The sequence below is a fragment of the Aedes albopictus genome, chromosome 1 (genome assembly GCF_035046485.1).
Source record: "Aedes albopictus strain Foshan chromosome 1, AalbF5, whole genome shotgun sequence".
NCBI classification, from domain to species: Eukaryota; Metazoa; Arthropoda; class Insecta; order Diptera; family Culicidae; genus Aedes; species Aedes albopictus.
In genome coordinates, this window is record NC_085136.1 from 215,993,834 (window position 1) to 216,019,605 (window position 25,772).

At 42.5% G+C, this 25,772-nt stretch overlaps 1 protein-coding gene across 1 annotated transcript in view; it reads left to right on the plus strand.

Annotated features, from left to right (window-relative positions):
- The window catches only part of LOC109621537 (proteoglycan Cow), a 626,835-nt gene that overhangs the window by 229,031 nt on the left and 372,032 nt on the right, over positions 1-25,772 (plus strand). The gene's annotated exons all lie outside the window — the stretch shown is intronic.

Sequence of the window (25,772 nt, forward strand, 5' to 3'; positions counted from 1 at the left end):
CATTGCGTCAAGTGGCGATTATTAGCACAACTTTTGTGGAATCTTGTAGCAGATACGCTATTGAGGCAACTCAATAATAGCGGTTTTCCTTCTCATGGTTTTGCCGACGACTATCTAACATTGTTACTCGGTATGTACATCAGCACCCTTTTCAACCCGATGCAAAGTGCCTTCCAGGTAGTTGAGAGTTGGTGTCGCCAATATGGCCTTTCGGTTAATCCGAGTAAAACATCTAGGTATTGTTCTTTTTACGGACAGGTGAAACCGTAATGGCGTTCGACCTATACGTCTCTTTGATTCTGAAATCGATGTGACTGAACAGGTAAAGTACGTTCGAGTCATTCTTGATTCCAAGCTTTCCTGGACACCTCGCATTGAGTTCAGAATCAAGAAAGCTTGTATGGCCTTCGGGCAATGCCGACTAACCTTTGGTACAACTTGGGGTCTAAAACCCAGGTATATGAAACGGATTTACACAACTGTGGTTCGGCCAATATTGGCGTATGGATGTCTTGAGTGGTGGCAAAAGGATGAAATGAGAACGGTTCAATCAAAGTTAGGCCATCTCCAAAGGATGTGCCTAATGGCGATGTCTGGAGCGTTCTCTTTAACTCCCACGGCAGCGCTCGAAGTTCTCTTTGACGTTGCCCCACTACACATTCATCTCAAACAAGAAGCACTTTCTTGCACTTACCGGTTACGGGTACTCGGTCCACTAGAAGAAGCTCCTGTGAACCGCACATCAACACACACCTCGTTGTTTCCACTTTTGGTGAATTGGGACAAAATTTTCCTTGCTCCAAGTGATCTTACAATTGCTTGTAATTTTCCATATAGGACATTTTCCACGATATTCCCTTCCTGGGAAGAGTGGGCATCTGGTTATCTGGAAAGAAGAATTTCAGACGGCATCGTATGTTACACTGATGGCTCCCTTCTCGAAGGTCGAGCAGGTGCTGGTGTTTATTCTCGTGAGCTAAGGCTGTATCAGTCTTACTGACTTGGTAGACACTGCACCGTTTTTCAGGCCGAAACCTTTGCTCTTATGTGCGGAGTGCATTCCGCACTTCAGCAGCACGTAATGGGCAAAGTAATATACTTCTGTTCAGATAGCCAGGCTGCTATTAAAGCACTTGCATCGGCCAACTCCAGGTCGAAGATAGTTATCGCTTGTCGAACTCAAATCGAGGAGCTGAATTCAGCAAACGCTGTTCACCTTGTATGGGTACCTGGTCATTCTTCCATCTTCTCGCTCTGGAGCATCACATGACTTCATTGGCCCTGAGCCAGCTATTCCGATATCGAAGTGTTGGATTAAGCTTCAGATTCACATCTGGGCTGTCACTCAACACAGACAATATTGGAATAGTTTGGAGTCTTGTCGTCAAACCAAATTGTATAGTGCTCAGCCATCTCTACGGGTGGCGAAGTATCTAACTAATCTGAATTGCAGCATGCTGGTCAAAGCATTGACTGGCCACTGCCAACTCAGCTATCACATGGCGAATATTCAGCAAGCTGATTCATTTGCCTGTGATAGCTGTCACGGTGTGTCTGGTAGAACAAATTTATTACAAAAAAATGGGCATCGCTAATTTTTACGCTACGTGAAAGTTGACGCTACCAGCTTTCATTCAAGCCCAACATCGAAATATTCCATCGAGGGAACTTTTTCATACTAAAATTGGGTATGTTTGTTAAGTAGAAATAGGGATTAATTTGGAACCGTGCATTTTGTATGGGGAAAAACAGTATTCTGAAAAAGTTGTTCGGGATCCCTCGGTGGATTTGTTTGAGGGACCCTGCAAATGAAAGCTGAAAGCCTCTATTTTTGAATAGCGAAAAATTTGACGATGCCTATTTTTTTTGTTATAATCTTTTCCTATACACACGCCGTGCTGTGAATCCGATTATGGAACTTCGTATCATTTGATATGTAACTGTCCAGTTTTCGCGCAACTGCGTTTCCGAGTATTTATTCGGTAAACACTTATTAAGTGAAACTGACTTCAGAATCCTGAATCTTCAGGATATTATGTTGTTCTTAACCCGCTGTGGTAAAAAGCTAAAGGTTCTCTTTCGCTTTATGCGTTATTACAGTGCCCTTTTCAGGGCGCTGTTTGAACCCATTGTGGTACGCTTGTGCGTTAGTACCCTCTTCCAGGGTATTTTTCCTATTTCCCTACCTGTCCCTATCCCCATCCAAATCCTTTTTCCTTCCTTTTCCTTCAGGTAGATGATGAAATAGGCTATTATTTTGGCGATGGCACAAATGTACCAAATGGAGGATAACGTGCCTCTGGAGCCGGCCTTCTGATGCCTGATACCTGATACCATCACTTGGCAGCACACAGTTGTAAAAAACTGATTCACTGAAAAAGAAAGCTATGATAGTCCAATCTATTATAAAATTCAATTATATTTTTTATAACTGAATTAGGACTTATCAGCTTCAATTGTATAAGAATTTAGCGGTATTTTATAGACTTCTGTTGCTCAATTTTTGTACGTCAACCGTATTGAAATTTAACTTCATTTTACCTAGCAAAGCAAAAAGACCCAAAAAAAAACTTCCATTTTAACCGATTTCAGCACGACAAACAAGGAAGTCTTCCATGCCCGTGAGATTGTTTAACGCCCAATTTATTATTCATATCAACGGTCATTGTATATATATTTTCCGCTGATAATTTGATTCGTTTTTCGCGTCATTGGCGATGCGGACGGTGGTTCAGAACCGTTAACCGAGTTGCGGTGTTTCGGAGTGTACCTACCTACCTACTGGAAGCTCCGGTTCATCGTTCCATCCTGTCGGTTTCTCTGCAACGGATTCGATTCGGGTGGTTCTGCCATTAATGATGTGATTGTTTTCCTTGGATGTTATCTGAACTGTGTGGTATAATTAATGCATTTTAATTCCTGTACTCTTTGAGCGTGTGATAGAATATGCAGTTTCATGAAACTTTAATACTCTATCATAATTGCCCACACAGATTGGTACTCCGCAGCACTTAGGTCTTTGATAAAGTCTTTGTACACTAATTTAACCCCTTTGTTTTATCTTTTCTTGCAGGTATGTTTGACTTAGAAAACGGCAACTAAAAAAGGGCAGTCAAGCTGTTGAAAAGATTGGTATTAATGCAAATAATATATGATAACCGCAAGTATGTACTATTTTTAAATCAATCGCACCCATGATGATGATACCACCTACCGTCATATAATTCTGAGATCCACTATACCAGTTTGTGGGAAATGGTTGTTGGTATTACTGTCAACGATTGGATAAATTAATGGAGTCACATGGGATAAATGGATTAAACAGAAGAAGCTGAAAATAATTGAGTAGAGTAATACGGGGCAAAAGTTCGCATGGGGCAAAAGTTCGCACGGGGCAAAAGTTCGCAGTGTGTCTTTTTCTGAACACGAGTAAAGAACTCAAACAAATTTGTATGGGTTCGACACATAATCAGGCCAGTTACTCGCCAACAAAAATTGGAACAATTTCGTTATGGTGTGGCAGAGTTATGCGAAGAAATGTGTTTCTAGGTGTTTTGATTGAATTTTTGGACTTTTTGGAATAAGAATTTGTAGTAACAGGAAGAAGAAGAATCTCATAACCTCTTGATGTCGGACAATCGTTATTCCATGGTAGTTCGAGAGGTGCACTTGAATAAACAATAAACTACTAGTGCTTCTTGCAGAAAGGGACATTGTTAAAACCTTGACGGTGGGGCAAAAGTTCGCAGTAGCTGTGGGGTTCGCACTAGATTTCCGAATGTAGTACATCAATATAATTACAGAATCTTTGAAGCAATGATGGTTTCGTATAGAAACTACTATATATGTATGATATGTGTAGTACGCACCCTGAAATCGTTCCGGCAGAGGGTTTGAACTTAGTTTTGTAAGAATATCGATTGTAAGGCAAACATTATGTTCACCCATTTAAATCAAGAAATGGAAAATGGCTAAAAAACATTTTAAGACATTTTCTGCGTCATCCTCGTCGTGTCTTTTCGTATGTTTCTGAAGGTCATGTTATGTTCACCTACTTTAGCGGGGTCTTTCATAGCTTAGTTTGTAAATTCACGGTTATAATTCATCACCATACTGACACGGATAAGATTCGATTACGGTCCCGTTCAATAGTTATGTAGCATATTTGATTTTTTTTCATGTATTTTGTGCAACACGTATCTCTATGATTACCCCACAATGTATTATGATAACTTCAGTAATGCTGGAAAGGACAGCTTCTAGCTCATAGTTGATTGATTGATTGATTTGTCTTTATTAAAGAGACTTTCAGCCGTTGGTAGCTCATAGTTGTGGAAGTCTTCATAAAATACATTGTATACTGAAGCTGAATACCAGGTGGTATTCCAGTTGGGCCGTAATGCTAAGAACAGAAAGAAACAGATTTCACGGCTAGAGTGAAAGAACGAACATAAATTACCATGAATTAAATGCACATTACACCAATGAACTACGCTGTTCAAGGTGTGAACTTTTGCCCCGCATAATGCGAACTTTTGCCCCCACTATGGGGCAAAAGTTCGCATTGGAGTACTTGTATTAAAAATTGTATTACTAAAATTACGAAAAGAACGCGAAAAAATCTAGTACTACGTTTTGAAGGCAACATGATAGGGACCCGTTTAACGAAGAAAAACGATATTATTTTCTTTTCGTTTAATAGCCATTTTGTGAAGTCTGTTAGGTGCGAACTTTTGCCCCGCATTACTCTATTAAAAGGATGAAAAAGGTGATCAACTGTCTGGATTTAGCAGCTTTTTATTTAATTGTATAGTAAAACCCAATGATAGTGAACACTCCGTCTATTTTTATTTGAAATGAAACTGAAGCAGCAAAAGCGCGGATATTTCGCAAGACCATGATGAGGCATAATGGCTTCCCTAAATTCCCACAGTGTGAGAGTTGACCAATGTTCGCCGTATGCTATACTGTCGAAGTGCTGCTTTCACCTTTCAATAACCTCACGTTAGACTGTTAGGAGTCTCCCGTCCTCATCCTTGCACATTCCGACTCGCGGTATGTTCCGGGTTCTATACTGCAGCATTAGCGCCTGCTCTGCAGTCCTCATCCAACCAATCGCTCCGTCAATTCTACCGGGTACTCTCTCGGCTGCGTTGTTGATAGCTGCTTTTTCTGTATCCCAGCAGTCCTCTAGAGAAGCCACATCAAGCTCACCCTCGCCCAGCAATGCCGGAACATCAGGTTTTTTCAGTGACTCTCTGTTGTACAGTAACGGTTGCCAGTACCGTACTTTGCTGATAACGGGGAGTTTAATCATCAAAAAAGCAGTGGCCAGAGTCGATGTTAGAGCCACGATAAGTCTAAATACTATAACATATAACGAAACTCTTTACATGAGCTTGATCCAAAGCATAATGTTAGTTTAAACATTTCATGAGGAGGGTTAAGCTGAACAATGTCAGCCCGCTGATTAATGATACCCCGTTGTATGGTACATTCAATGTAAAATTGAAGCTTTCAATTTAAGTCAACCGCTTGGTCCATCGTATTTGTGACTGGGAGCATACTGGAACACCACAAAAGAAGGCGGAAACCCGCATTCGGTGTTCTTCCCAACATAGAGCAGCTCGAGCAGAAAAAGCCCCTTTCCGGTATGTTGGTCGTCGTTTCACTAAATGACACCATTAATATTTGATTTCTTCATTTGACGTTGCCGACCGGTGCTGAGATGGGGTGGAGCTTTTCAAACGACGTTGTAGGGAGAAGTAGTCAGCAATTGTCAATCTTTCCAATACCATTAATCATCAGATGTTCGCCGTAATACCATTTCCACCTTTCAATTAATTCACTTGTTTCACTGATATTGTGTATTCCATTCGATAGAAATTAAAAGTCTCGTTTCACTGAAGTGCGTGTTCCCCTATCTCGATGGAAAGAAAATTCACGTGTCTTCATTGGAGTTTCCAATTTGTGCAACTCTCCAGTCCGCTTATCTTCCTCCATTCGAATTGTCATCAAAGTCAACGTGAGCTGCTTCGTCTGTCCTTGTCTGTGTGAGCCATCAAGTTTGCGTCGTTTGGACAACGTAAGAGTAATGGCAGAATGGTGGGTGGGGCGCAGAGTAGCAACACAGCAATCAAACATCACAGTTTAACCCCAACCCAACCGTTCGTTGTTCGACATTGAAGTCGTTTTAATTCAGGGCGACCGACCGGAGGAAATGGGGAAAAGGAGAAAAATATAGCTACGAGAACAAATTACACATTCCGGTACTGGGTCGACGTGTATCAGATGACCGGTGCACCGTGGGCCAAAAATTACTTAAAGTATTATCCTTCAAGATATACTTCGTTTTGATTTTTACACCTTCTTTACCTCGGCTTATCCCGTAAGCCATACTTACGTTACCGGTCAGACTAAGGCCTGAGTACCCTCTGATGTACGTAGAAATCGTCTCCAGTCTACTCGGTGCATGGCTGTGTGTCTCCAGTTCCGCAATCTGCGAAGGGTCAGCAGATTGTCCTCCACTTCATCGACCCGATGACCCACGCTACTGTGCATAATCTACCATAGCTGTTCTCGATCGATTATATCATACGTCGATTTGAAATTGATGAACAAGTGATGTGTGGGCACGTTGTATTCACGGCATTTCTGATTCATCCTGATTCATCCATGAATCCAGCCTGATATTGCCCCACGAACTCTCTTGCAATCAATGATAGACGGCGGCATAAAATTTGAGAAACTGTCTTGTTGGCAGCGCTCAATAGTGTGATCGAGCGATAGTTTCCGCAATCCAACTTGTCGTCCTTTTTGTAGATGGGACACACGATGCCTTCCATCCATTTCTCCGGTAATACTTCCTCCTCTCAAATCTCGGTAATGGCCCAGTGTAGTGCTCTCACCAGTGCTTCTCTACCATAGTTAAGCTCGCTTGGTAGTTGATCTGCTCCGCCTCCTCAATCTCTCCTAGATCTGCTACCTCGCCACCTTCAGTGCTTGCAACGTCGCCGTTGAGGTGCTCATTGTAATGCTGCCGCCACCTCTCGATCATCTCGAGCTCACGTAGAACTTCCGGTAAGCCAGGCTTACTCATATAGTTAAACCTAATTTAACATTTCTTATTGTTGTTATCGTTACTATGCATACTTCCCGTTTGTTCCCGTTGCCGTGACTTTGAGTGCACGTATATAGGAACGGTTTTTTTTGCGTGTGAACAGCTAGCGGAAGTACATTTTATTAAGGCCCCGGTATATCACGAGAAGGTTTGTTTTGCGTCTACGTCTGCTTAAGGTGAGAGTAAATACAATACAAACTAATGCTTAAACATCTGGTTTGACTCGCTCGAATTTTCATTAGTGCCAAGAGTGGCGCGAAGAGAGTTTAATTGCTAGGCTGACCAGATAGTAACAAGATAAAAACGGGACATATGAGCATAAAATACGGGACATACAAAATGTTTAAGGCTGAAATTATAAATTGTTTCTAAAATATACATTAGGGAACAGTTATGTTCCAAAAGTTCTCAGATATACAAATTCGTGTACTCTTATAAAAACAAAATACATAAGAAAAAAACCTGAGAGTGTAAACAATGTTTTGAGACCATGTTAAAAATGTTTAAAATTATGTTAAAAGATAACACAACAATTATTATTGCTGTACAGCAGACGAATAAGCCGCTCTTGAACTTGATTTCAGTAATGTTGGCTGAATAAGCTGTTATTGTTACCTAAGAAGGAATCAATGGAAAAATTAAAAAGTTAAAACGTGCAAAAGTTAAATAACTATTAAACAAAGAAAAGACAAAGATATTATATTTTTTCCACAGGATTAAAAAATTATATTCAACAAACTAAATTTAATCTTGAAGACAATTGAAGACAGTAAGATTTATAACCGGTTAGAAAATAAGAGCTGTCTTAGTCGTACCAAAATTATCATGAGAATGTGTCTCGAAGTTATAATATTTTATTGTTCATTTATTATTATTTTTTTGCAATTGAAGAATGACTGAAAATTCTGTTTGTTCATTTTTTTTTTAATTCTTAATCACTTAACCTAATTTACAGCTCTATTGTCCACTAGGGCACTACGTGAGCGATTTCAATTGACAGCTGTACCTACACAGTATTGTACAGAGCCTAGATGTATTCTATTATACTTTATCAAACTGGTTGCCTTTCTGCTGCTTTCACTTTTCTACTCTACATGGTAGAATGATGAGCACAAGGATGATAGGTAGCCGTTGTTCCTTTTCAGCCCGATTGGGGGGTCCATTATGAGTAGCAATTCGCCGATGTCCAGGGTATCCGGGTCCGTTTGAGCCATGGGGCTCAGAAGAGGGTCAGTGTCAGCTGCTCTCGGTGAAGAGCAACTGACGAAAAATTGCAAGTGCCGGGGCTGGGAATCAAACCCATGACCATCCGCATATGAAGCGAACGTGTGACCAACTACGCCACGGGCCCCGGCTGTTTGTTCATTTTGAATGTAATTATTTTATGATAGACGTAGCTTGGTCCATTTAATTTTTTTTTCTTTATATTTTTATAGACAACTCTTTTAGGAGACATGTATGAGATTCTTTCTACATTTTTCATTTTTCGTATGTATTTTAAATCTGAAATATCTTATCATGTAAAAAGTGTTGATGTCATGGAAGCTTCCAATCACATTATTGAAATGATCATTCTGTTTATCTTCAACTCCTTTCTGCGTGAGTTAATAGTTTCAAAAGAAACATTATCTTAATAAGTTATACTTATTTTTTTTTTTGTGAACACTAAGATGCTCGTTTTTCGAAAAATACGGGACATTTTGACCTTTTTTCACAATACGACGGGACAATCCTAAAAGGTCATAAAAACGGTACTGTCCCGTTGAATACGGGACGTATGATCAGGCTATTAATTGCTGAAACACAGGAAAACATAGATCGGAACGCTGGTGGCAGCCACATGGACGAGCCTACCTGTTTCCACATGACAATCATCTGTCAGAAAAAGGCGTAAAGAATGGTGATCGAGACGAGGTTCTTGTCATCAGCCTGTTGGACTTGATCATCTGAGCCCTGATTGCCGTCTCTATGACGAATAGTCTGCAGGACCTCCGGATTTTGCTGCCATCCACGAACGGTTGCGGTGTAAACACCACAGATATTCGATGGCGATTTTACAAAGGATGATGCCAGATCACCCCCGAGACTCTATCCTTTGTCGTCTGTTCATCACGGCTGAAATGCCGCGATGTTGTCGGCTTCGCATTTCCCAGGATCCGTAATATTTCCGACGAGTTGGTAATCAAGATTATATGGGGAAAGTGGGAAGTGATCTTCTAGTCGAAATAAGTGAGCTGTGTATAAATCTTGTCATTAGATTTTCCCAAGGCAGTTGGGTGAATACCGAGCGGGGAGGAAATCTTCTTCGCGGCTGGGAGGGGCGGACGTGATGTGCCAGTCACAGGTGATCGGGTATTCAGTCGGAGTCCGGAGTTGATCCGGGGGATGGGCGGGACAGTGTGGTGGAATAGCAGCCCACGTGGACTCCGAGGTGCTTGCCATGGTCCGGCGGTCTATGGGTTCTGATGAGGCGAGCAGCGAAGAAATGCCAGCGACTGTCTCCAGCTAAAAAGTCTTGCTTACGACCGTGAGCTTGAACCTTCGCTTAGGCGGAGCTCCGTTACGGGAATACCAGTGCCAGTGGGTCCGGTCCTGTAGTTCATCCACAGGACCTACTGTACTCAATCGCCCACGAGGCTAGAACAATTGCACAGTTCGGAGGCCCAAACGTGGGAACTCCGACATAAAAAACTTTACACTTCTGCCTTTCATCTTGCACAGTCATCACCCGATTTTCTCTTCGATTTCCTCTCTTTACTGAATGCTTCCGTCCACATCGCCATCCGCTTCAGGCGGCTGCGGAAACTCAATGCATCTTCATTGCGCGTTGTTGACGCGCATTGAGTTGACAGGCACGACGCCCACTCTTCAAAGCGACCATTGGAATAGCTATATAATCGTGTCCCTACATTCCTCCACCATAAGGGCAAAGTTACCGTTCCGTAACATTTTAGACAGGCCGAACGTTACCTTTATTGCCTCTGCTTCTGCGTCGAAACTATGTCGAAACTGTCGAAGTAATTGTGCCGACGCATTTTGGTCACCGGCCCCTCGGGACATTGAGCGGCGAACCCTTGGAAGTTCCGGATTTTGATATAGCTCGTCGACCTGAATGCTCCCACAACCCACATCCATGAGCTACATTCGTTATGGTTCTTCTGGTTCTGTTCGGGAAAAGGAATCGTTACTACTTCTTGTCCTCGGATTAAATATGCAGCTGTTGGAACATCTTCAAATTTAAACCGAGGCGATCCGCCTTTCGCGACAGTTGCGTAGCACTTTGACAAGTGGAACGAGTATGTCCGGAACTACCAGCAGTAGGATTCAGATAGACTCCTTGTGCGGCGATTCGTCAGCCTACTCGAAATTAACCTTTTCTGGATTCTTTAGGTTTTAGACGACTTTGTTCGGCCGATACAGTGCTTGGTCGGAGGGAGTTCTTCAGTTTGTAGGTTTTCTAGAGCCACTGCTCCATCTGCTTACGAAACGCAGTCCAACAACTACACTGGAATTGGGGATCGTCGGTTTTCGACAGTAACCTAGTTTTGCAGCGATCACTGACACGTTTAATAATGTTCATTAATTCGCCCTAGAGCGAAAGTGCAGGTGGGTCGGCCACACTCTACGCAGGGGCGGGAACTAAATATGTAAGCAAGCGTTACATTGGAACAGGCTCATGGCAGCGCAGCCGCAACAACTAAATAAAGCAAGTCGATAGAAATTTGACCTGGCCACAGGTCGAAGCAATGGCGGACAATAGCCCAGGATGGAGATCTTTCAATTCAGCCTTCTGCACCACCATGGGTGCTCAGGACTGAAAGTATGTAGGTATAGTCGACCGCGCCGGCCCAGAAGAGGACGTCCCTAGACCTCAAGCTGCTGGTCTAGCCAACGGCATCTTCCAGGTTGGTCTCGCATGGCCTCTTTTGACTCTCGGGTCCCGGGAAGGTCCTACATCAACTGAAATATGTAGCATAAACATATACCTTGATCAACGGTTTACTATACTATACGGTTAGATCGGGCTGTTCGAACATGGAGTTGCGGCGGTGAGCGACCGGATTGTCGCAATGGGAACTCTCGCCACGATTTGACGGTTGCTGCGGCAAGAGCTTCTTCCAAATCGGCCGGACCAAGGGGCTGCTGTAGTGCCGGTAACAATTGCCGACCGTAGCTCTTCGAGGGCGTTTGTAGAACAGTGTGGAATGCCCACGTATCTGATGGATGGCGTGTAAGCCGAAGATGGTCGTGACTATGCAAGCCGGAGTCTCGTGGACGAAGGTCGTAGATAATCTAATCGCACAGGACAGTCGTTGCGATCAAGAAGGCGGCCGAGCGTTCACAACTGGTCCGCCTATTATCCGAAGAGATATTGGAGCGGTTTTAGCATAGGGGTCGTAATTGGTTACTCTTCAGAGAATTTGAGTGGGCGATATACGGTGGTGTCTGGTGTTGGCTTGGTGTTCTTGGGCGGTGACTAAAGAGTGCCTGAAATTGGTCCACTGAAGCAGTAGCCACCGTGCCACTTGCGGTCTCCTGACCCCAGATGTACGGATCGTTTAGTCGCCGGTTGAAGACACCTAGCCCTTCCCCTGCCAGTCTGCCAGGGAAGATCCCCAATCGGGTATATCACTTCGCACTTCTCGACAAAAATCGGCCGACGATCGAGAGAAGATCAGAATACGGTAACTTGAAGTTCACCTTCTGATTCCTTTCGAACGCCCTTTTTTATCCCTCTTTTTTCAGCACTTTTCTTTATTTCTCCCTACAGTCCATCCACTCTCACTGTTTCCGTCTAAGCCTATTCCCCGCATGTTCGAAACGCAATCTCATTGTCAATAGATCACTCACCGTAGCCGTCATTGTTCCGATAATTTGAAATGATCCCACCAAAATTGCAAATAATGTTGCCGTTCAGTAACACTTCTCGGCTGTTACCTGCGGAATTGCTATCACTGATACTTCCAAAGCTTAGTGGTCTTTGAACAACTCTGGCAGATCCTCGTTAGAGATCTGCTGGTGGCAGGCAAAATAGCTACCGGCCGCCTTCAAGGATGTCTGTCGCTCCTCAGTGCGCATATACCCAATTTAGTTCGAACTGCGATCGGTTGCATAGGAGTATCCCCTTTCCCTCTATCGGCGCAAATGAGTGTATATTGTTGACCCCATTGAGCAACTGAACAATGGGCGACTCGAAAGACAGTTTTGGGGAAGCTCGCACTGTGCTGCTAGCTCCTTCGAATTCAACTTTTGTTGCCGAAGAGCCGAATTGACCAGGAACACCAGCGCCAAAACTGTTTTTCTTCGCAATGCAGCTGTACCGGAACGATCCGGAACAAGATCGTCGGTGTCGATCCGGAACAAGGTTGGCCGTGTCGTTTGTCCGGACTCTACCCGAGCATTTTTATAACCGGATGCATAAATAGGCTATGGAACCGGCCAGCGGTCACCGCCTCGCTCGTTGAGGTACACATGTAAAACTTCTCGCAGGTCATCAGCTTCCAGCGCATGTCGCAGTAACTTCCGCGCAGTACCGCAGACATTGGTCCGTGGATTGACACATCTTGAACGGTTTCCGCTTTCTTTCTTCACTTGGTATAAAAATCGAAAAACTGGCTTCGCAGTGGGTTGAACTCCACATCGACGTTGGCTTCTCATCCGCAATTATCCATCAAGAAATCCGCCAGTAGTGTCCGCAACGTTGTCTCAACTTGAATCCGTCGGTAATGAACTCACGCTTTACCCGATCTAACGGCTTGGAAACAAACAGCTTTATCAGCAGCGGGTTAACAAGGTATTTCCGAAGATCCGCACAGTTGCTCCAAACTACTAAAGTTATCTGACTTCGGAGACGCCAATCGATTCACGTCGATCTGTAGACTTTGAAGCAGTTGTTCTGGACGGCCGTAATGGCGGCGCAGCTTCTGGATGGGTTGCGTGATGGGTTCTGGAAAGAATAACTGCGACATCAGCTCGAAAGTGCCACCTTCCAACGCTTGCTGAAATCTCATCAACTTGTCGTGGTTATTATAGCCCCATTCATCGTTGGGCGCCATTTGGTCCACGTAGAACAATGGCCTATGTGACGAAGGCTTGACGAAGAATTTTGGGAACCTCAAACCGTTTAGGCTGAAACTTTCCACGTTCTTCCACATCTTCCTCGGAGTACTTTACCTGCCCTCGCTTTCTTGCATATACAGTCATGACTCGCTGGTTGGGGGCTTAATAGTTGGGTGGCTTTTTAGATGGGGCCCCGTTAGTTGAGCTGTCAGCCAACTAAAAAGTACCTGGATGTCATAATTCGATGTCAAACTGAAAATGACAACCAATTTGTAATTCCGAGGGGCGAGCTAATGAGTTTTAGGTTGCTTAAACTTTACTGATAATCGAGAAGAATTTCTATTTCATATTTCTTAAAGAAAAAGAATATGTACCTACAATTACTTCGAAACAAATGCAAAACATCGGCAATCTTTATTTTGTCGATCATTGAAAGTGTTTTGTGCTTGCTTCTGGTCCGGGTGGTTTCATAAACATCTATATTTTCACTTCACCGACTGAAAATGGGTGAAAATAATTATTTCTCGCATTGGCCATATATGTATCTTGCAAAACGTATCAGTTTTGCTCTAAAAGTAAAACAAATTGAATTTTTTTCCTTTTTGCTTCCAACCTAAACATGATTTAAAAAAAAAACAATGCGCACGCCCCTTGTGTTGCTATCACTTCACCCAACTAGCGAATCGAATTCGTTGGTTGGGTGGAGGTTGTGGCTCAACGAGCGGGTTCCGACTGTATCCAACTCTGGCTTGATAGATCGGGATCGTCGGAATTTCCATCTTCCGCTTTGTATCGCATTAGCTTCTTTACGTTTTCCTTGCTCATCCTCAATACGTTCGGGTTGATTTTGCTGAAAGGACGCTTCGACTTCTGATCCGAAAGTTCCGCTAACTACTCATCCATGGCCGTCATTTGCATCGCGCACAACTTCTGGTTTACTACTAAAATCTGCTCCTTCCTCTTTAGGAGCCTCTCCACTTGCCAAGTTTCCGTGCTTATGCATGCAAGCTTGCTTTTTGGTGTTGTCCTAGATTTACTTGAGGGTCAATAATATATAAACTGGAGTGAAATCCGTTTTTGCCCACTGTTCAATATGCTGCCTATTTCGTATGTACATAGCAGATGCAAATGGAAACAAGAATATCTTAGGGGAAAGTTCAAGGATACAGTTTGGACAATTTATATGAGAGTGGAAAACACAAAACAGAAGCATTGCTCGGTATGTACACATAGGTTAAAGCTTGTTCTCATTTTCTCATCACACAAAAACTCTGCATTGATGATAGAAAGGAAGCGTATTTATTCTTGATTTAAATTTACGGTTTTTTTTTGAGCTGAGATGTTCTGAGGTGGATTGCTACATATTCGACCGTGTGAACTGGTTTGCAAAAGAAATCGAAAACTTGGCAAATGAGCCAGCTCATCACGCTGTCGGCTTCTTAGGCTTGATTACAGATGGCTTATGAAGGTTTATATCCATCCGAACGGCTTGAGGCAAGGCATCATGTAAATGAAGCAAAGTTTCAATATTCCAACGTTTGAGCCAACGTCACGCATGGAAATCGTTTGCATGCGAACAAATAAATGATCAGTTACAACGGTTCAGAAAATTTTACACATAAGCGAAGTCACAATTATCCGCCGTTTGCCGAGTAGATTTATCATTCCAATCAGATACTTACGTATCTCAATCCAAGATCCAACCGCAATTTCGAGAGTTCGACAGTAGGTACCTAATATGCTTTAGGGAACACGTTTCAAATTTGTTACCAAATGGCATCTCATCGGCGATGGTGTGGTTGGTATACTTACAAAAGCCATCAAGAATGACAAGAACTTTCGGTGGATTTGTCATTCCGACGAAAGCGATGCCTGCCATTCCCTAAAACATTTTGCGGATAATCCGTCTTCCAGTAAAGCATCGCATCCAATTCAAATTGAAAGCAAATAGCCCTTCTTCGTTTTGGTCGGGTCGGATGATGCCTTGTGGCATGGCGGCGGCGAAGAAGACAGCCGGTCGTGAATTCTCAGCAGAAGCACTGCTCAATTTGTTGCCACTTTGCTAGTTTTGTGGGATGTCGTCGTGATTGTGAGCTTGTTTTCTTTGAAATTTGAATCGGTGAACTATCAATGTGATTTCGTGGAAACGGGGAGGGGCTCTTGATTGGATAGGAAACGAGATTCTCCAGAATCAGACAAGAATAATGTTCTATCCCACAGTGTCAAATGTGGTTTGTTTGATGTGTAAAGCTTGATAAAATCAGTACAAAATTGAATAGACAAGTGGGGTCAAATGTGACACAATTTAAGCCAAATATTTATTGTTCAATTACAGTTGCACTGTTTAAAAATCTAGTAAATTATACTCAATGTATATGCCCTCTTTGGGCAGGAAATTGAGTTCATGCACGATCTGGCCGGATTATGTGTGAATTACTTCGGTGAACAGATTTAAGAAATTGAAGTTATCCTATATGTTTCGTACATTTGAGGCTATTATGTTGGCTACAATTTCTGCATTTTTTCATCTTCTTAGTTTACCATCTCTGTACATGTAATACTTAATCAGAAATTGAACCCTGTCCAGACCTGGGGCCTTACCTACGCTAAAGTATTTTGCAATCCCCACAAGATTCACATGGGTGACCATCTCTTCATAGCAACCTAATCTCCAATTCTCACGGAAGGAAGCCAAGGACTCGGATCATGACGCAGATGCCCCCGATGATCTTCTCCAGTATCTCTAGAGACTGCTCGGTAGGAGCCATTATATCTCTTGCCATGGCCACCACAACTCTGTATGCAACACTTCACGGATTCAGGGCCCATATAGCCGAGGCGGTAAACGCACGGGTATTCAGCATGACCATGCTGAGGGTGACGGGTTCGATTCCCGTTCGGTCCAGGATCTTTTCGTAAGGGAAATTTCCTTGACTTCCTTGGGCATAGAGTATCTTCGTGCCTGCCACACGATATACACATGCAAAATGGTTATTGGCAGAGGAAGCTCTCAGTTAATAACTGTGGAAGTGCTCATAGAACACTAAGCTGAGAAGCAGGCTTTGTCCCAGTGAGGACGTTACGCCAAGAAGAGAGAGAGAGACTTCACGGATTCGTATTGGTACTCTGACAGAGAGTCTATAAGCAGCCGTTTTGATTTCCCTTATGCAGGTTTTAATCGCCACTTTGGCAGCCTCGAACTCCACTAGTCGTTCATTTTGCTCTTCACTAGGGACCATTTATTTTGGGGGAGGGGGGTTGGTTCAGGCCAAAGTCTACGCTCTACGCTTTTGTATGGACGAAAGTTTACGAGAAGAGAGGGAGGGGGTGAAATGACCAAAATTTGGTCTACGTGGTTTATGAACAGCCCCTTAGTGCGTGCTCGCTACATCCGTCGCCAACCCCGTAGACAGGCGCGGTACAGGTTTGCAATAACCTGATTCCACTAGGGGGCTGTCCATAAACCACGTGGTCATGAGGGGGGGGGGGGGGGGTTCGGCCAATGACCGTTTTGTATGGACGGATAAAAATTTTTGTATGGACGAATGACCACGCGGGGGGGTTGAGAAGTCCCAAAAAAAATGACCACGTGGTTTATGGACAGCCCCTAGTACGCCGATGGACGCTCATTCCTAGAGTGGGCTTGCCTAGGCCTGGGTCTCCAATTACCCTAGTGGTTAAGGCTATGGATCGCCAATCCGGAGACGGTGGGTTCGATTCTTGTTCCGGTCGGGAAATTTTTCTCGACTCCCTACCCAAGTAACAATTATACTTTTGTGGCAATCCTGAAGTAATTTCTAAGATAGAAGAATAAAACTTATCAATAAAGCTCTTTGTTCTGCAAATCTGTGATAAAATAGGTATAAAACATTCATAAGACTAATCTGGCCCACTCTTCAGGAGATCTTCAAAGCTGCTTTTGAAGACTGCTTTAAAACTAGTTGTATTTATGTACATGCGGTGATGATTGATTATAAGAACTTCATGAAACTTTAACAAGAATATCTTGAGGCATGTTGATCTTTTGGCTGTCTTTCTCAAAAGTGTCAACAGTGCATAATAAATGAAATCTTTTACCTAAGCATTATGCAGATGTAAACAAGTTTTGTTTCATGGATGAAATATTAATTGAACTGCGAATTAATTTTCATCAAATTGAAATGGCTAAACATTTAAATTGCCTGACAGATCATTGATGACAGGGAATCAAAATTGTCCGTGCCATACCCACTTTTTCGTTGATATGCCACCCAAAACATACGAAAATTACAAAGCGCCTCAAAAATAATATCAATCATTAATATACGAAGACATAAATTTCCTTCAAAAACAAAAGGCTACGCCACTTTTTCAATTCTTTTTAAGCATGGCTGTCGTTCGAAGCGAACAAAACTCATGCAGCCGCCATCAATTGTTATTACTTTTAATCCAAAGCCCCTCAAAACAATGATGGAACCAAGTCACCTTGCATGAACGCTACAGCCTTTATTGAAGATTGTTTTTACTAGTTATGATCTTAAGGCAGATTTGTTCGTCTTAAATGAAACTTATTCGTTTTATACAAGAGTAACAGCCTTTGACAATTGTTTGTTTACGTTTTCGATGCTAGAAAGTTGTCTCTGTACATTTCGCGGTGTTTCGTTTCAATATGTGCCAATTCTATTTTGTTTCCCTGTATTTTTGCTAATCATAATGAAGTGCAACTTACTACAATTACACTATTTGGCATGAGCTTGAGCAGAGTCACAGTAAGTACCCATTTGATTTTCGATTCGCACAGCTATGGCCTGTGTGAGAAACTGGTTGAAGGCAGGACGACAGCAGCCAGCTACTCGCATTTTTGATTGGCCGTAAAATCATTATTTCGTTGACATTATTACTTTTTAGCACAAGAATGGCTAATTTATCAGTGAGCAAACATGTTTATGTGTTTATATTTGCATGAGAACGCGGTTTTTCAACCAATTTGTTACATTCATTATTTGGATTGAAAAATAGTTCGTTGTCTTATCATTATTTCGCATAGTTCTTGTTCCAGAGTAATGGCTCTAGCTCAAGAATAGAAGGCTTCAAGAAGTTTTTAAAGGAGGATTAGCCAGATAAAATGCACTTTAATAAACGAAGCATAAACTTTTAATAAAATATGTTGATGTTATGTGTTGAAAATAACTTCAAATACGCCTTAAAACTTATTATAAGATTTAATGCTCTTGTAAATTCAGTTGTTTTATACGCGAATTTCAAAATTAACTTGAAGACAACTTAAAAACCGCAAACGAACGAAAATTGTTTTCTCTTGATAAAAACAACTATAAATGTTCCATGAATTGGTCATGCTGTGATAAAGCTTCCATAAAAATAATCAAATCTGAAAGGAATTGAAATTGTTACTTGGGTGGGCATAGTGTATCATTGTACTTGCCTCACAATAATACAAATTCATGCAATGGCAGGCAAAGGAAGCCCTTCAATTAATAACTGTGGAAATGCTCAAAGAACACTAAGTTGAAGCGAAGCAGGCCAAGTCCCAGTGGGGACGTAGAGCCATAAAGAAGAAGAAGAAGAAGCCTTAGGCGCGATGGCAACGGATGCACGTGAAGATAGCGCTACCAACTAGTCACCGCTAAGACCGAGTAGTCGCCGGCTGAGAATTGGACCACAAGCCCCAATTCAAGGTATCAAGCGACCCGTGCCGAGGAATGGGTGAACGAGGGGTGAAAACTGTACGGAGACTGTAAGGTAACTGGGCACCCCCACAGTATTTCGTCCCTTGCCGCGTTAAGGGATCATCCTTAAATGACGTAGCATTTTAGAGGGAGGGGTAGTCCGGGACTGTGTGATGAATCATGTATTAGGTATGGGAAAATATGCTACGAGGGGGGAGGGGGAGTAAAAATTCGGTCGAAAAATGCTACGTCATTTATGGACGCTCCCTAATGCAGGGCTCTGGCGTGGTGGACCTCTTTTCCCATGCAACTCGTGGGATTAAACATGATAAACTATAATAAAAATCAAAATCAAGTAGAAGGAAGTGATAGTGGCGAGACTTACCCCTTTGGGTTGGCGAGGAGGTATGAGCGGGAATCCGCCCGCAGCTCCAGCATGGGAGCTTCGATCCACTCCCGGCAAGCCAGTCGGTGGAGATACTGGACGGAGCGTGGTTGTTGAGGGCCATCAGCCAAAACAGAGAAGGACTGCCCGCAAACTAGGTGAGCAGCAGCTTGGCAAGATCATCGACTTTGTGTTCACGAACCGGTGAAAGTAAAGGCTACGAAGCCTACCCAGACGGAGGCCTTCGCTTTCGCAGGTAGTCCAAAAGTGTGGCGGATGCGACCTGCCCGTGATAAGCACTCGCAGAAGCGGGTGAGGCGGCCGTCAGGTGAGAAGCTGTTTGGGGGTGCCCGCAAGGCCAGGAGGATACTGACCCCGAAGGTAGGCAGTAATGCCAGCAAGTCAAACCCCAGCCATTCGCGAGGCGTTCGAAAAGCTTGGAAGGGTGGACCTGAAAAGGCTGGCCCGTTCCGGATGGAAGGGAACAGGGGGTTGCAACTGTTGTTAGGCCCTCAGCAACCACAGAGTAAGGCTAACCAAAGAGAGGACCCCCCCCCCTGGGTCGAAGGTCGAGCGGAAGAGGAAGAAGAAAATGCCGCAGGTCGAGGAAGTCAGGGGCACCAATCCAAAAAAGCGTAAAAGATCAGTTGCCAAGCGCAAGAAAGGCGTCGAGACCGAACAGTCTAATTACTCGGACGTCTTGAAGGCGATGCGAAGCAACGCCAAGCTCGTGGATCTGGGAGCCGACGTGCGCAATATCAGACGCCCTCGTACGGGTGAGATGATCCAGGAGCTGAAGCGCGATAAGGAACGCAAGGGCACCGCCTACAAAAGTTTGGCGGAAGAGGTCCTTGACGAAAGGGTAGAGGTGAAGGCTCTCACACTAGAGGCGACTCTGAAGGTGGAAAACCTAGACGAGGTCACCGAAGTGGAAAAGCTCGTCACGACACTGCGGCAGCTGTGCGAAGGTTTGTTTCAGGTGTCTAGAACCAGGATACAAGTCATGACACTGCTAAGGCCATGACAGGAGCAAACTGTGCAGGGGATGCGCCGCTGAAGGGCATAACCCAGACAACCAGAAATCGCATAACGATGTACGCTGTACATCGTATAAAATACTAATATAACTCACCATCGCATATATATACGGCTGAGGGACAATTTTTATCGCATATGATGTTATTGTTTGAACTTATTGCGATGTATCTGGTAAAATCATATAAGAGTGCAAATTAACTTTTATAACGTATAACTACATCGTAGTAGACGATATTCTGATGTTTTATTGCGACGAACTTTACTTATTCGCGAAAGAGTTCGATCGGACTTGCAAAGTGTCAATTCAATTCGCATAATTGCGCACTGCGATGATTATACGACTTCGCTTGGTACTTTTCTAATTGTGTCAGTAAAGCTCGCATTGGTGTACAAACTAAATCGCACAAGAGTAAAAATAAACTCGTTAAAATGTGCGTGCAGACTCGCATAAGCTTGAATCGTTAAAGTTGGTATATTGCGAAGTGATGTGTGATAACAATGAAAGAGGTGCCTTTGGAGTGCTCAAAAGCTACACGAAAGTTAACAGTCATCAATATGGTTACAAAACAAGTTACAAAGTCATCATTGTTGTTTTGTTGACCTGATAATTAACAATGGGTGGTGCTAGCAAGAGAGGGGTAGTGATAACTAGTGAGCTCCAGATAGCCTGCCGAACACGTATAGCGCAGGGAAACCAAGTGCATTCCAACAAATACTGAGGTGAGTTAGAAGGTCATGACAATTAATCAGTGTGTTTCATAAGTAGTGTTTGGTGTTAAGTGTGAAGTGTGGCTCGAAAATCCAAAGGTTCTTGGTTCGATACTGAGGTGACATGAATTGTTTTTTTTTTTTTGCGAATATTATTAAGTCGCATAAGATGCTATATTACGTCGCAATAGTGCACACCTTGCATCGCATAGGATATCGCCTGAAGTCATACAGCGTTATTATTTTTTCCGTCAATGAGTAGAGACGAAGAGCCAAGGGCTGAAAGTCTCTTTAATAAAGACAAATCAATCAATTTTCGTCAATGCACGTATAGCACCTCCACTTTTGTACGCATAAGGCACTTTTGCTGCATCTTATGCGCTGTAACTTTATCCAATAAAAGTACGTATAACATGAACATGAACTTCATTATACGTGCAAATTGGTTGCCTGGGAAGGCACAAAGCTGCACGAGTCCACCCGTTTGTCTAATTTGAACAGAGAAATCAGTGAATAACAGGCATCCAACGATGGGTCCAAGGTGTCCTGCTTTCAAGCAAGCCGCAGTGAACAAATCACCCCAAGTAACACAACTAGTTATAAAACAGTTTATAATCCACTTTTAATACATAACCTTCTGTATTTTTCCTGTATTTTAAACTTCATTTGAGACACTTGTATAATCAAAACAGCGCAAAAATGGCGGCTTATAAAACATCTTTCAAGTTGTATAACATGTATTGTAATACTCTTATGGAACAGACATTTTCAGTTCGTTCAAATATTAAAGACTAATGCAGGTATTTATCAATTGAAAAACTGTTAAAAATACGCGTTTCATACAAGAACATCCATGTGGTTGAAAATAAGCAATTTTTATAAATATATAACTTGCAGAAACCAGTTATATAACATATTCAAAGCAAAATTTTAAACCAAGCTATTTGAAGGAGAAATGACTTGGAAAAAAACATAAATATAACAAACATAAAAGAGGAGTATGCCCAACTGAAAATGACAGCAGAAACGTATTTAATTAAAAAAAAAAATGATGCGAAGAGTTTCTTTAATCAAAATATGTACGAACAACCGAATGCAGAATTCCATAATCTACTTTGAATGACAAATTATGAAAACAGTCATGCATAGTAATGATCTACATATTTCACCTGCGGTTTAAAATTCATGGTGAAACATTTGATTTTACATTTCAATAACAAACGCGCTTTAGAGTTGAGTTGAAAATGAAATTAAAATTTGTCAAATTCTGAAATTTTTGGGGCATTTTTATGTCTACGCAAAGAAACAACATGGCAGACGACTTTTCAAGAAGCTTACTGTGCCGTTAAAAAGTTTTACGAACAACTTGAAAATCATTCATAATTGCAACCGAGTAATACAGATAATGTTGATTACGGCTCAAGAGAAATTCGATTGCATGACAAAATAAAAACATTAATTTTTCAGAATGGCATTAGAATATCACGGCAAAGTAAATGTTCTTAAAAATACTCACATAATTATTCATTTAATCATAATTTGAGTCGGTACTGTACTCTATACTACTCTGCGAACCACTATGAAAGAAAAAAAAAAAAGATAACTTTTATAATACGCCTAGAAAACATATTATCAAATAGGTTATAATGCCATTTTGTGGCAATCATTCGAACGTCAATACAACTAAATAACAACTTATGTTTTGCGACAAAAAAATCTATCCAATACTTGTTTTTGATATTCGTCTCACTTTTGCCGATTGAAGTGAAATTTGACTAAACCAAATTTAGTCAATATATTGTATATTAAAAGTGCAAATTAATGTCTTCCGGTTGAATTTTTTTTTGTTGCATGACGCCAGGTAAGGTAAGCTTCCGGAGTTCAATTTAACTTCGAGAATCAAGCATCTAGTTTTCCATTGAAGTGAAGTGATGAACATTCTGACTCATTTTATCGATTTGGTAATCTGAAAAATCTAGTTTTATTGGTATCTTGATGATTTCCCATCATGTGTTGAATCAAAACTATACGTCGTTTTTTTAAGTTATGCAGACCCGTAAACATTAGAAAGTAAAATAAAGTTTTGAGAATCGGAATGGTGCTACGTAGTGAAATGTAAACATTGAATGTATACGAATTTAGATTGACTGGATGTGTTTACAGCTCTAATTATGTTGTATAATTGTGCGATAGTAGTATTGCGGGTATGATGAAATCGCAGATATTTTTTTGGCTGTTTGTTATCGATCAACTTGAAAAATGCTTGGTTATAACACTGGATGTTTTCCGATTCGTTCATAACACAATTATATGACAACTTTTTTGATTATTATTCCTCAAGATGTTTTCTGTGTTACTTGGGACAGTGCAGGTAACGCAGCTGAACCTGAAACACTATGAAACAGCTCAGCGAGTGCTTTATCAGGCGGTTTCTGAGTGGGGGCGAATATCGCCATCATAGCGGACCCATACCGAGTACTCGCCGGCAACGGCAATTGGGTCGCGAATGGGTCCAGAAAAATGGCGGCGGTATGGACGACGGGTAAATACCTCATCCAGGAGTTGCTGTCTAGTACCTATGAGGGCTTCGTGGTCGCCAAAGTAAACGGGGTCTTCTTCTGTAGCTGTCTGTAGCTGTTATGCACCTCCGCGGTGGCCGATCGAACTGTTCACGCAGATGCTGGACTGTATGACGACCGTACTAACAGGGCGAAGGTCGATGATAATAGCGAGTTACTCTAATGCCTGGGCCGTAGAATGGAGAAGCCGTTTCGTTTTATTTTTGGTTTAGACGATGACGAGCTGGTAGCTCTTGCGTGCGTGCGATGCCACCATGCCTAGGCGAAACCACCCTAGAAATGAGAGGCCACTGGCTTACTGGTAAACTCAAGCAATTGTGGATCTGCGCCGCGTCTCCCTACGGTCTAGGCAAAAGCCGCGCTGAGATAAGAGCAACTTGCAAAACGGCCTGCTTTGAGGGTCTCTGTCGGAGTTCCAATGCGAATCCGTGGGATGATGCCTAAGGATCGTGATGGCCAACACGAGAGGTGTAATGGCTCCTACAGAGCAATCTCTAGAGATGTTGGAGGGGATCATCGAGGAACTTTTTCCGCGTCATGATCCTAGTCCTTGGCCTCCTTTCGTAGGACAGCCGGGGACTGGGGCTGGCGATGAGGAGATGCCCACCGATGTGTAACTTGCGGGGATAGCAAAGACCCTTAGCGTAGGTAATACCTCGTCGTTGAAGAATGATGTCTTCCACCTACGAACGCTTCGCCTTGGCCTAGTTGCCTCTTCCTTCATCCGTTGGCTGCTGTTATTGTAGTCGACACTGTAACGAACCACCAGCATCATCTAACCTCCACTTCGAACTACTTATTTGGCCCAGACTTTAAAAAGTAACGTTCTTGATCGACTCCGCTCCGTTCCGGTAAAAGGTGCTTTAAAACCAACCTTAGGCAGATTAACTTCGTGAATCGACATACCCATTCCATGGGCTTAGCATTGAAGTCACACGCGATTATCACCGGTCTACATCTTGTTAGCACGGTCGTCAAACAGTCCAGCATCTACGTGAACTGTTCGATTGATCATCGCAGAGGCGTATAGAAGCTGCAAAAGAAGACCTCGTTTACCTTGGTGACTACGAAGCCCTCGAAAGATATAGACACCAACTGCTTGACTGGGTATTTGGGTTGCGTTATAGTAGTTCAGGTTCAGTTGCGTTACCTGTAATGTTGCTTGTCAGAAGAGGCTCCCTTGAAGGCAGGGCACCTTGAACCTCCCGTCGGATGCTTGCTGCTTGTGGATTTCCCGAAAAAAAAAATCAAGAACTTACGATCATTGGTTGACTGGGCATTAGTGGGTCATCGGAACCGTTTTCTCATATCAAAGCTTTTTTGGTTCCGTTTCGGGTCCTGAGTGTCTGTGCAAAATTTGAGCACGATCGGTTGCGTCTACACTTTGCGCATTGCAATTGAAATTTGTATGGGATTTTGTATGGGAAAACATCCTTTTTTGCATTTTAGCCATAAGTTGAAAAAGTTTGTCTGAAACTTTTTAACCGATACTGTAAAATGATAGCCTAGCATGTTCTGAAAAACTTTGTTGAAGACCGCGAAGCGATCCGATGCTCGTAAAAATAGTTATAACCAACGAGCCGCATGCATGTGTTTATGTTTTAACATAACAATAGCAACAAAATCATACTATTTTGCCATGCAATGCCAACGCTATAACTTTTTTCATAAGCATCATATCACTTCGCGGTCTTCGACAAAGTTTTTCAGGACACCCTAGGCTATGTTTTCACTTTATCGGTTACACGGTTTTAGAAAAATTCGAGCTTGTTATGAGAGAATGCAAAAATGAGTGTTTTCCATGTAAAACCCCATACAAACTTCAAACGCGATGCGCAAAACGTAGACATAACCGATCGTGCCCAAATTTTGCACACTTAATTGGGTCCTGAAATGGGACCAAAAAAGCTTTGATCTGATGGGATACCATTGAATTTTTCATTTTTCCATATAAACGATGACCCACGCTGGCATACCTCGTGTCCCTGTTCATGATACTTAAGAAAAAATATCCGATGGCTCGTGTGAGCCCTTCAGCCTTTCTTGAGCTTTCAGGAATTTTAATTTATCACACATTTTTTAAAGATAATTGACTAAAGCAAGCTAAAAGACACTACTTTTGAGCTTCATCACTCCAGAAGACCAAGTTTTTTTTTAGCAAAACACATGGGTTCAAAGATTTTGTTTGACCATTTTCAAGTTATTGCCAGGTTAAG